Raw genomic sequence first — 10,520 nt, 5'->3', positions numbered from 1 at the left:
ACTTGCCTTCTGGGAAAGGCATCCAGTCGCAATAAACTTTTAGATGGTTGAAGCTGTTTGGTGCCCCTTGAACCAGCGTCACAGTGGGCGTGTTGCCGCAAGTGGAAAGGCCAGGAGGAAAGGGATGATAAATCCACAAATGGGAGGGTGTCTGTTATGTAAAAGCAAGTGTGGCGTAGTGGCTAGAGTGTTGGACTGGGAGTCGGGAGATCTGGGTTCTAGTCCCCACTCGGTGATGGAAACCCACTGGGTGACTTTGGGCTGGTCACGGACCCTCAGCCCAGCCTCCCTCAAAGGGTTGTTGTTGTGAGGATAACATGGAGAGGAGGAGGATTATGTACTCCGCCTTGGGTTCCTTGTCGGGGGGGAAAGTCGGGATATAAATATGATAATAACTTAACTGGGGGAAGTCACTGTCACAACAGTGACTTCCTGGCTGTTAGAGCGGTACTACAATGGAACCAGTGACCTGGGGAGGTGGTGGGCTCTCCCACACTAGAGGCCTTCAAGAGGCAGCTGGACAACCATCTGTCAGGGAGGCTTTAAGGGGGATTCCTGCATTGAGCAGGGGGTTGGACTCGATGGCCTTAGAGGCCCCTTCCAACTCTACGATTCTACACCACATTGGCTCTCTAGATGGGGTCCCTTGAAGGAGCAGGCACGTAGCCTGGGATGTTCATTGATCCAACGCTGCCCCTGGAAGCACGGGTTATTTTGATCACTACCCTATCTAGAGCCTTCACCTTGCCAGGATTCAGACTTCAGCGGAGTTCTTTCAGCTGCGATTGCTGGTGATGAAACATTCATGTTTGGAGACAGTTTCAGAAAAGCAGCTGCAAGGGGGTTGCAGAGGTGAACAGCAAGAGGGGGCTAAAGCCTTCCTGCTGCTTTGGCTTCCTGTGGTTGGTGGGAGTTGAAAATTATATACACCCAGACGACATTTACGATGGTCAGAGGAGGCCCCGCTCGTCATTCCAAGACGAGCAGACTGTCGTCACAAAGAACCTCAACGGCCTTCTCTGTAGTGGCTGTTGGGCAGTATAAATATGTAATAAATAAAAATAAGATGGGCTCCCTTCCGTCTGATCCAGCACCGCTGATCTTACATGCTTACAGAGGGGAGGGATTATCAGTGGCAACTCAAAATGGCCCTGTTCAGAACACACGCTAAACCATGCTGCTTAACCACAAAATGGTTAATGGAATGCATTAAGGTTAATGCATTCCATTAAGCAGCATGGTTTAGCATGTTGCCTGAACAGGGCCAATGAAAGCTCAACAGAGCCTCCATGTTCGAACGCAGTTACCCTACCGTTACAGCACATTTTCCCACGCTGACTGTGAGCTTTTTGGAGGCATCTGATGGGCTGCTTGCAGACCGAAACAAACTTCAAAGGGATCTTGATAGGCTGGAGCGCTGGGCTGAAAACAACAGGATGACATTTAATAGGGATAAATGCCAAGTTCTACAAATCGGAAAAAGAAACCAAAGGCACAGTTACAAGATGGGGGATACTTGGCTCAGCAGTACTACAAACGAGAAGGTACTTGGAATTGTTGTAGATCGCAAGCTGAATATGAGCCAACAGTGCGATAGGGCTGCAAGAAAGGCCAATGCTATTTTGGGCTGCATTAATAGAAGTATAGCTTCCAAATCACGTGAGGTCCTGGTTCCTCTCTATTCGGACCTGGTTAGGCCTCATCTAGAGTATTGCGTCCAGTTCTGGGCTCCACAATTCAAGAAGGACACAGACAAGCTGGAGCGTGTTCAGAGGAGGGCAACCAGGATGATCAGGGGTCTGGAAACAAAGCCCTATGAAGAGAGACTGAAAGAACTGGGCATGTTTAGCCTGGAGAAGAGAAGATTGAGGGGAGACATGATAGCACTCTTCATATACTTAAAAGGTTGTCACACAGAGGAGGGCCAGGATCTCTTCTCGATCCTCCCAGAGTGCAGGACACGGAATAACGGGCTCATGTTAAAGGAAGCCAGATTCCAGCTGGACATCAGGAAAAACTTCCTGACTGTTAGAGCAGTACAACAATGGAACCAGTGACCTAGGGAGGTTGTGGGCTCTCCCACACTAGAGGCAGATGGACAACCATCTGTCAGGGATGCTTTAGGGTGGATTCCTGCATTGAGCAGAGGGTTGGACTCGATGGCCTTGTAGGCCCCTTCCAACTCTGCTATTCTATGATTCTATTCTATGATTCTATGACTGCAAATACTGGACTAGATGGACCGTTGCTTTGGTGTCCGCGAACGTTGGGAGCTGCCACGGAGAGTCTGAGGCCACTGATTCCTCTGGCCTAGTGTTGAGTCCCCGTGACTTGCAGCGGCTCTCCCATTTGGGAGGGGGAGGAGTGGGCTGAATAAGGGGAGCTCCCCTTCTTGTCCCTGAGCACAGATCAGACAACAGTGAGGATTCCTGTGTTGAGTTTGGGTTCTGGTTCTGCTGGGTCCAAGTCATCAATCAGGTTCTTTTGGTAATAATAATAACAATAATAATAATACACTAGCTGTTCCCGGCGTAACATATGCCATTGTAGCATAACTTAAAGTTTATTAATTAAATATCATTGCAGGGGCGCGGGCTGCTTGGAGGCCACCGATACAGCGCCGTCTGGCAGACCTGGGGGATCGTGGGGAAGGGGAGTACGCGTCCCCCTTTCCCCGGGGTTCCTATCAGCCTTGGGCCGGCCGCCCAGCTCGTGTGAGATTAGGCCAAGGCCTGGGCTCGCAGCAGGCGAGCAGCCTTCCACCCGGCCACCAAGGGCCCCAGATGTGGCTCGCTCATGCTCCAGACCATGGCGCTGCCCCCTTCGGGGGGGAGGGGAGCGAAGAGGCAGAAAGGGGGGTAGAATTACCTTGGAAAGCCTGGAGGAGTCGGGCGAGGGGCTTCGCAACCTGTATCAGCTGATGTTACACGTTGTTACTGTTGCTTAGCAACCTGTATCAGCTGAAGCCTTTATGGAAACATACCTAAACGTTATAGATAGATAGATAGATAGATAGATAGATAGATAGATAGATAGATAGATAGATTTTATTTCTTACCCGCCTCTCCGTTTTGATCGAGGCGGGGAGCAACAGTAAGTATAAAATACTGATTAAAAACATAGTATACATTGTTAAAACATCCTAAAAAAAACATCCTAAAAGCATCCTAAAATTCCACTGGATAGGCCTGCCGGAAGAGATCAATCTTTATAGCTTTCTTAAATGCTAAAAGTCTGTTAAGTTGACAAGTCTCCTCCAGCAGGCCGTTCCACAGTCTGGGAGCAGCAGGAGAGAATGTCTTCTGGGTAATACCTGACAGCCTAATTTTGGCTGGCTGAAGGAAATTCATCCCAGAGGACCTGAGTGTGTGGGGCATATTGTACAGGAGAAGGTGATCCCGCAGGTAGCCTGGACCCAAACCATGTAGGGCTTTAAAGGTGATAACCAACACTTTATACTTCGCCCGGAAACTAATTGGCAGCCAGTGAAGAGATTTTAAAACTGGTGTAATGTGGTCCCTCCCTAGGTCTTTTTTCACAAGTGCCTTGTTTTACCTTGATAACCAAAAAGACCTGACTGGGACCTGGCAGAACCAGAACTCAATTCCCCTTCCCGCCTTCTCCCTGAGCTTCTATTAGCCTTGAGGGGCTTGGGGAGGTCCGCCCCACAGAAGGAACTCAAGCTGTATGGGGAAACTGTACAGGGCCTAGGGTTCCCCATCCCTTGTCTAGAAATGTGGGGCGGAGGTTATCTTAATGAAGGCTAAGATTTGTCCGGAACCAGGGCCGGTGCCAGACTATTTTGCGGCCTAGGCAAGGTGAGCTACTTTCACCACCACCCCAAAAATGCCAACTTTGATTTTTAAGAACAGATGTTTCCTGGAAAAAATAAGAAGCACAAAACTTGAAACTGCTCAATTTATTTTAAAGTGCAAGAAATACGTCATGCCAATTATAGCAAACAAATTGGAAAGGAACGTCTATGGCTCTAAAATGCATTATTTAATAGGAATATCACCTCCAAATCATACCCCCCCCAACTCACACGCGAGCATGCACACACACACTCAGCATCACTCACTCCAAACAAACACACACGTGAACACATGCATTCACTCAAAGACCCCATGATGCACCCCATTCACCCATACATTCTCTCTCTCTCTCTCTCTCTCTCTCTCTCTCTCTCTCTTCCGGGCGCGTTCCGGAAGTGGAGCCGCCCCACCCCAGCATCCCTGGCTTTGCTTCAGCTGGGCAGGCACGGGGCGCCATCTCGCCCGCCTAGGCTCAGCTGAATCCTCGGGCCGGGCCGGCTCACAGCCAACGTGCGTGAGTGCTGCGTTGTGCCCGGCGCCCCTCTTAGCTTGGTGCTCTAGGCGGCTGCCTGAGTGGCCTCTATGGTAGCATCGGCCCTGTCCAGATCCTGGATTTCTGCCCCCAGCATCATAGCATGTGCTGTCCCGTAGAACTGCAGCTGATGTCCTGGCTCAAATGGATGAGTCTTGGATTCATCAGGCAGTAGCAAAGAGCTGTGGTCTTCTCTTAATTAACAGACAAATAAGTCTGCAGCTTTCGTAATTGCTTAATGGATTTACTGGAACGGGTTTCCAAATGTAATTCACGTTGGGGGGGTTTTACATTTAAAAAATTTAAAGCTCTGATGAAGTAACGGGACATAGAAGTGTTCTCGTAAGTCTAAGCCTCTCCTGGCATTTCCTTTCCTTGGGTTGAATCCAGAATCGGCCTTTTGTGAGAGGCAGGGATTGTGGAAGGACCCTCCGCCCAATTTTGGGGGGCTCCCCTCACACACCTTACAGCAGACCCCTTTCAGCAGGGTCTGTCCGGAGGAGTGTTTTCAGGGGGCTGAGGAAGACCACTTCCACCCGCCTTAAATCTGCAACCAATCCCTAGGAATGTAATACAGCTGGGAATTCCATCCCACGGGTAAGAAAGGCAAAGGTTAAGGGCCTTGATGAGGCTCTGGTTAACTGCTCTTCAGCTTCATGGGCCACTTGGCATCCCATGGGATTCCTATGGGCATCTTTTATTTATTTATTTATTTAAAGTATTTTTATCACACTCCTCAACCAGAAAGGCACGTGGAGCAGTTTACATGCAACGAGTAAAGCAAGGCAGCGCCCTGGCCGCACGCTTAAAATCTAAAAAGACAAAAAGAAAGTGCCCCATGACATTCTGATTCACAAACTAGCTAAAAGTGGGCTAGATGGAACAACTATTAGGTGGATCCACAGTTGGCTATGGAATCAGACTCAAAGAGTGCTTATCAGTGGTATCTTCTCAGACTGGGGAGAGGCAACGAGTGGGGTGCCGCAGGGCTCAGTCCTGGGCCCAGTGCTCTTCAACATTTTTATTAATGATTTGGACGAGGAGGTGCAGGGAACGCTGATCAGGTTTGCAGATGACACAAAATTGGGTGGGATAGCTAATACCCTGGAAGACAGAAACAAACTTCAAAGGGAACTTGATAGGCTGGAGTGCTGGGCTGAAAACAACAGAATGAAATTTAATAGGGATAAATGCCAAGTTCTACATCTAGGAAATAGAAAACAAAGGCACAGTTACAAGATGGGAGATACTTGGCTCAGCAATACTACAAATGAGAAGGGTCTTGGAATTGTTGTAGATCACAAGCTGAATATGAGCCAACAGTGTGATATGGCTGCAAGAAAGGCAAATGCTATTAATAGAAGTTTAGCTTCCAAATCGTGTGAGGTACTGGTTCCTCTCTATTCGGCCCTGGTTAGGCCTCATCGAGAGTATTGCGTCCAGTTCTGGGCTCCACAATTCAAGAAGGATGCAGACAAACTGGAGCATGTTCAGAGGAGGGCAACCAAGATGATCAGGGGTCTGGAAACAAAGCCCTATGAAGAGAGACTGAAAGAACTGGGCACGTTTAGCCTGGAGAAGAGAAGATGGAGGGGAGACATGAGAGCACTCTTCAAATACTTAAAAGGTTGTCACACACAGAAGGGCCAGGATCTCTTCTGGATCCTCCCAGAGTGCAGGACACGGAATAACGGGCTCAAGTTACAGGGAGCCAGATTCCAGCTGGACATCAGGAAAAACTTCCTGACTGTTAGAGCAGTACAACAATGGAATCAGTGACTTAGGGCGGTTGTGGGCTCTCCCACACTAGAGGCCTTCCAAGAGGCAGCTGGACAACCATCTGTCAGGGATGCTGTAGGGTGGATTCTTGCATTGAGCAGGGGGTTGGACTCAATGGCCTTGTAGGCCCCTTCCAACTCTGCTATTCTATGATTCCATGATTCTAAGGACAAAAAGCAACAGGGACGGGAGAAGAATAACCAAGGCTTTCAGCAGGGCTTCCCCATCTCATCCGCCTGTTGTGCTAGACACCCACCTTGCTGTGGACACCTTGCTGTAAGCCTGTGGGCAGGGACTGTCAAGAAATACTTTTGTAAGCCGCCGTGAGAGCCTTTTTTGGCTGAATGGCGGCATAAAAATGCTTAAATAAATAAATAAATAAATAAGTGCCAGCCCTTTGGATTGCACCTAGAACCGAAGTGAAAACCAGTGCAGTGCAGCTAAAGCAAAATAGGGTCATAAAGATCTGCAAAGGATGCTCCAGGAAGCCACACAGGCAGCACATTTTGCAGCAGCTGAATGCTTTTCAAATCCCCCATGCACACGTCAAGTCATGCATCAACACCTAAGGGTGCAACAAATTTCTCCTTGTCAGCTGTCAGGCTGTTAGAAATGCCCACGTTCCCAAACGCTCCTGACAGGGCCTGTTTACCAGGGGTTGCCCCTATGATTGGCACGTGGGGGGCCCTTTTCTGCCTCACCCATGACCCCAAAAGGAGCAGGGTCACAACGTGACACTGATCTTTACTATCCTCAGAAAGACTGGGCAACAATTCCCGGCGTCTCAGGCATTTTGGAGATCTCAAATTCCCTCTGGCTGATTGCAAGAGGGGTGTGTGTTGGGGTTGGGGGGAGAGAAAGCAGATGTACACCGATCTTGGAGCTGTGGTTTTCCTCTACTTTACGTTTTGACAACTCTGCTGGGCTCCGGGGGGGGGGGGGCGGTGAGGGGGAGAGAGACTTCGCCTAAGAGCTCTTGTATCCACACTTTCTCCTGGACCGAAACAACAGTCCTGTCCCTCTGCTTCCGCACGATAGACAGCCAAAGACTTCCCGTCTGGACAAGCCGCAAGAAGAGCTGGAAGGCAGCCGTGCAAACCTCACTGGTAACACGGCACAACGACTGGGCTGAGGAGCCGTGTGGTAGCCTCCACGAGCACAGCGCTCGAACGCTGCCCAACAGCGATCTTGACGTGCACAGAGTTACGATTGCATCAAGATTCTCTTTGTGCCGTTGTTTTTGTTTGTTTGTTTTTTTACAGATGCACGCATTTTGGAACTGGTGCTCGGTAGATCACATCCTCTTGCTCTGCACTTAAGCTTCGAAATTTCCCAAGTTAAGCCGGGGCTAAGGAGGGGAGTGAATTGCAAAACAGACCAAAGGTCTCTGAACAATAACAGAGCAGAAATCCATGGCTTGCACGAGTGGGATTGATGAATCCTTACCACCACCCCTAAAAGGTAGACCCTCCATGTAGCATGGAGAAGGCTCTTGCCTGCATCCTCTGCTGTTTGGCTCTCCAGAAGCTGCTGGCTGCCAACGACGGAAACGGGGGCTCGGTTAGATAATAGAATCATAGAATCATAGAATAGCACAGTTGGAAGGGGCCTACAAGGCCATCTAGTCCAACCCCTGCTCAATGCAGGAATCCACCCTAAAGCATCCCTGACAGAGGGTTGTCCAGCTGCCTCTTGAAGGCCTCCAGTGTGGGAGAGCCCACAACCTCCCTAGGTCACTGGTTCCATTGTCGTACTGTTCTAACAGGCAGGAAGTTTTTCCTGATCATAGAATCATAGAATAGTAGAGTTGGAAGGGGCTTACAAGGCCATCGAGTCCAACCCCCTGCTCAATGCACGAATCCACCCTAAAGCATCCCTGACAGATGGTTGTCCAGCTGCCTCTTGAAGGCCTCTAGTGTGGGAGAGCCCACAACCTCCCTAGGTCATGGCTTCCATTCTCATACCACTCTAACAGTCAGGAAGTTTTTCCTGATGTCCAGCTGGAATCTGGCTTCCTGTAACTTCAGCCCGTTATTCCGTGTCCTGCACTCTGGGAGGATCGAGAAGAGATCCTGGCCCTCCTCTGGGTGACGAGGAGCCTCACAATCTTCTCTTCTCCAGGCTAAACATGCCCAGTTGTTTCAGTCTCTCTGTCTTTATGGCCTGATCCCACAAGGCCAAAATGGTCCCATATGGCGCCGTGGGCCATTGAGGGTTGTTCTCCCTGCTCGCCACCTCCTTGCAAATACCCTGCTCTTGTTCCTCTGACGTCAACCACAGCCTTCTTCGCACATGGCTTCCACCAGCTTTCCCTCTCCAAGATCTGCAGGAGCCGTCTTTCGTTATCCTTCTGGAGCCAAGTTGTTCCATTTTGCTTTGGTACACTTCCAGGCTCATCCGTCCCTCCCCAGGGAAAGGGCGGTTCCGCAGCCTTGGTGCCAGAACACCCCTCCCCTCCCAGCAAGTGACGACAACAGTGCCAGGAACCATCCATTCTTCACGCTGAGAAGTCATCTGCTTCCAACGCCTGAAACATCTTTTCGCTTTTTCCAAACTCAGCTGCGCAGAAGTGACGGGCAAAGGGGAGGGAGCAACAGGCAGGCAAGGCTTTCCCTCGAGGAGAAAAGGGACGAGGGCAGGCCGGCTCTGTTCTCATCCCGTGATGACCAACTGCAGAAGAAAACCATGGCTTGTGCACATGTGAGTGAGCTGTCCCAAGTCAAATCCCATCCAAGGAACTTCTGTTTTGATAGCTGGGCTCCCACAACCACCTCAAGCTCCCCACAGCTGCTTCTTTCCACCATTCAAGAGGCAGCTGGACAACCATCTGTCAGGGATGCTTTAGGGTGGATTCCTGCATTGAGCAGGGGGTTGGACTCGATGGCCTTGTAGGCCCCTTCCAACTCTGCTATTCTATGATTCTATCATTGGTTGCTTGTCCAGCCGCTCAGAGGTACAGGCAAGTGCCAATAGCAATGAGGACTAGAATAATAGATTAGTAGAGTTGGAAGGGGCCTACAAGGCCATCTAGTCCAACCCCCTGCTCAACGCAGGAATCCACCCTAAAGCATCCCTGAAAGATGGTTGTCCAGCTGCCTCTTGAAGGCCTTTAGTGTGGGAGAGCCCACAACCTCCCTAGGTCACTGGTTCCATTGTCGTACTGCTCTAACTGTCAGGTTGTTTTTCCTGATGTCCAGCTGGAATCTGGCTTCCTGTCACTTGAGCCCATGATTCGGTGTCCTGCACTCTGGGATGATGGAGAAGAGATCCCGGCCCTCCTCTGTGTGACAACTTTTTAAGTAGTTGAAGAGTGCTATCATGTCTTCCCTCAATCTTCTCCTCTCCAGGCTAAACATGCCCAGTTCTTTCAGTCTCTCTTTATAGGGCTTTGTTTCCAGACCCCTGATCATCCTGGTTGCCCTCCTCTGAACAGGCTCCATCTTGTCTGCATCCTTCTTGAATTGTGGAGCCCAGAACTGGATGCAATATTCTAAATGAGGGCCAAATAGAGAGGAACCAGTACCTCACATGATTTGGGAGCTATACTTCTATTAATGCAGCCCAAAATAGCATTTGCCTTTCTTGCAGCCATATCGCACTGTTGGCTCCTATTCAGCTTGTGATCTACAACAATTCCAAGATCCTTCTCGTTTGTAGTATTGCTGAGCCAAGTATCCCCCATCTTGTAACTGTGCCTTTGGTTTTTATTTCCTAGATGTAGAACTTGGCATTTATCCCTATTAAATTTCATTCTGTTGTTTTCAGCCCAGCACTCCAGCCTATCAAGATCATTTTGAAGTTTGTTTTGGTCTTCCAGGGTATCCCACCCAATTTTGTGTCATCTGCAAATTTGATCAGCGTTCCCTGCACCTCCTCGTCCAAATCATTAATAAAAATGTTGAAGAGCACTGGGCCCAGGACTGAGCCCTGCGGCACCCCACTCGTTGCCTCTCCCCAGTTTGAGAAGGTTCCATTGATAAGTACTCTTTGAGTCCAATTCTGTAACCAACTGTGAATCCACCTAATAGTTGTTCCATCTAGCCCACTTTTAGCTAGTTTTTGTCTGACTCTTCTACCAAGACTCTGGTTCATGCTTTGGTTATTTCTCGGCTGGACTATTATAACCTTCTCCTGACTGGCCTTCCTTCTTCTCACACCATTTCGTTGGTTTTTATTCACCCCTCGGCTGCTAAGGTCATCTTCTTGGCTCATCACTCTGATCCAGTATCTGAGGCAGTAAGCCTGTGTTCACCAGTTGCTGGGGAACATGGGTGGGAGGGTGCTGTTGCCCTATGTCCTGCTTGTTCATCCCTGGCCGATGGCTGGTGGGCCCCTGTATGAACAGAGTTCTGGACTAGATGGACCCTTGGTCTGATCCAGCATCAGGGCACTTC

Source organism: Elgaria multicarinata, chromosome 23, assembly GCF_023053635.1.
Source record: "Elgaria multicarinata webbii isolate HBS135686 ecotype San Diego chromosome 23, rElgMul1.1.pri, whole genome shotgun sequence".
In the NCBI taxonomy this organism is placed as follows: Eukaryota; Metazoa; Chordata; class Lepidosauria; order Squamata; family Anguidae; genus Elgaria; species Elgaria multicarinata.
Note: the sequence above shows the minus strand (reverse complement) of the source record.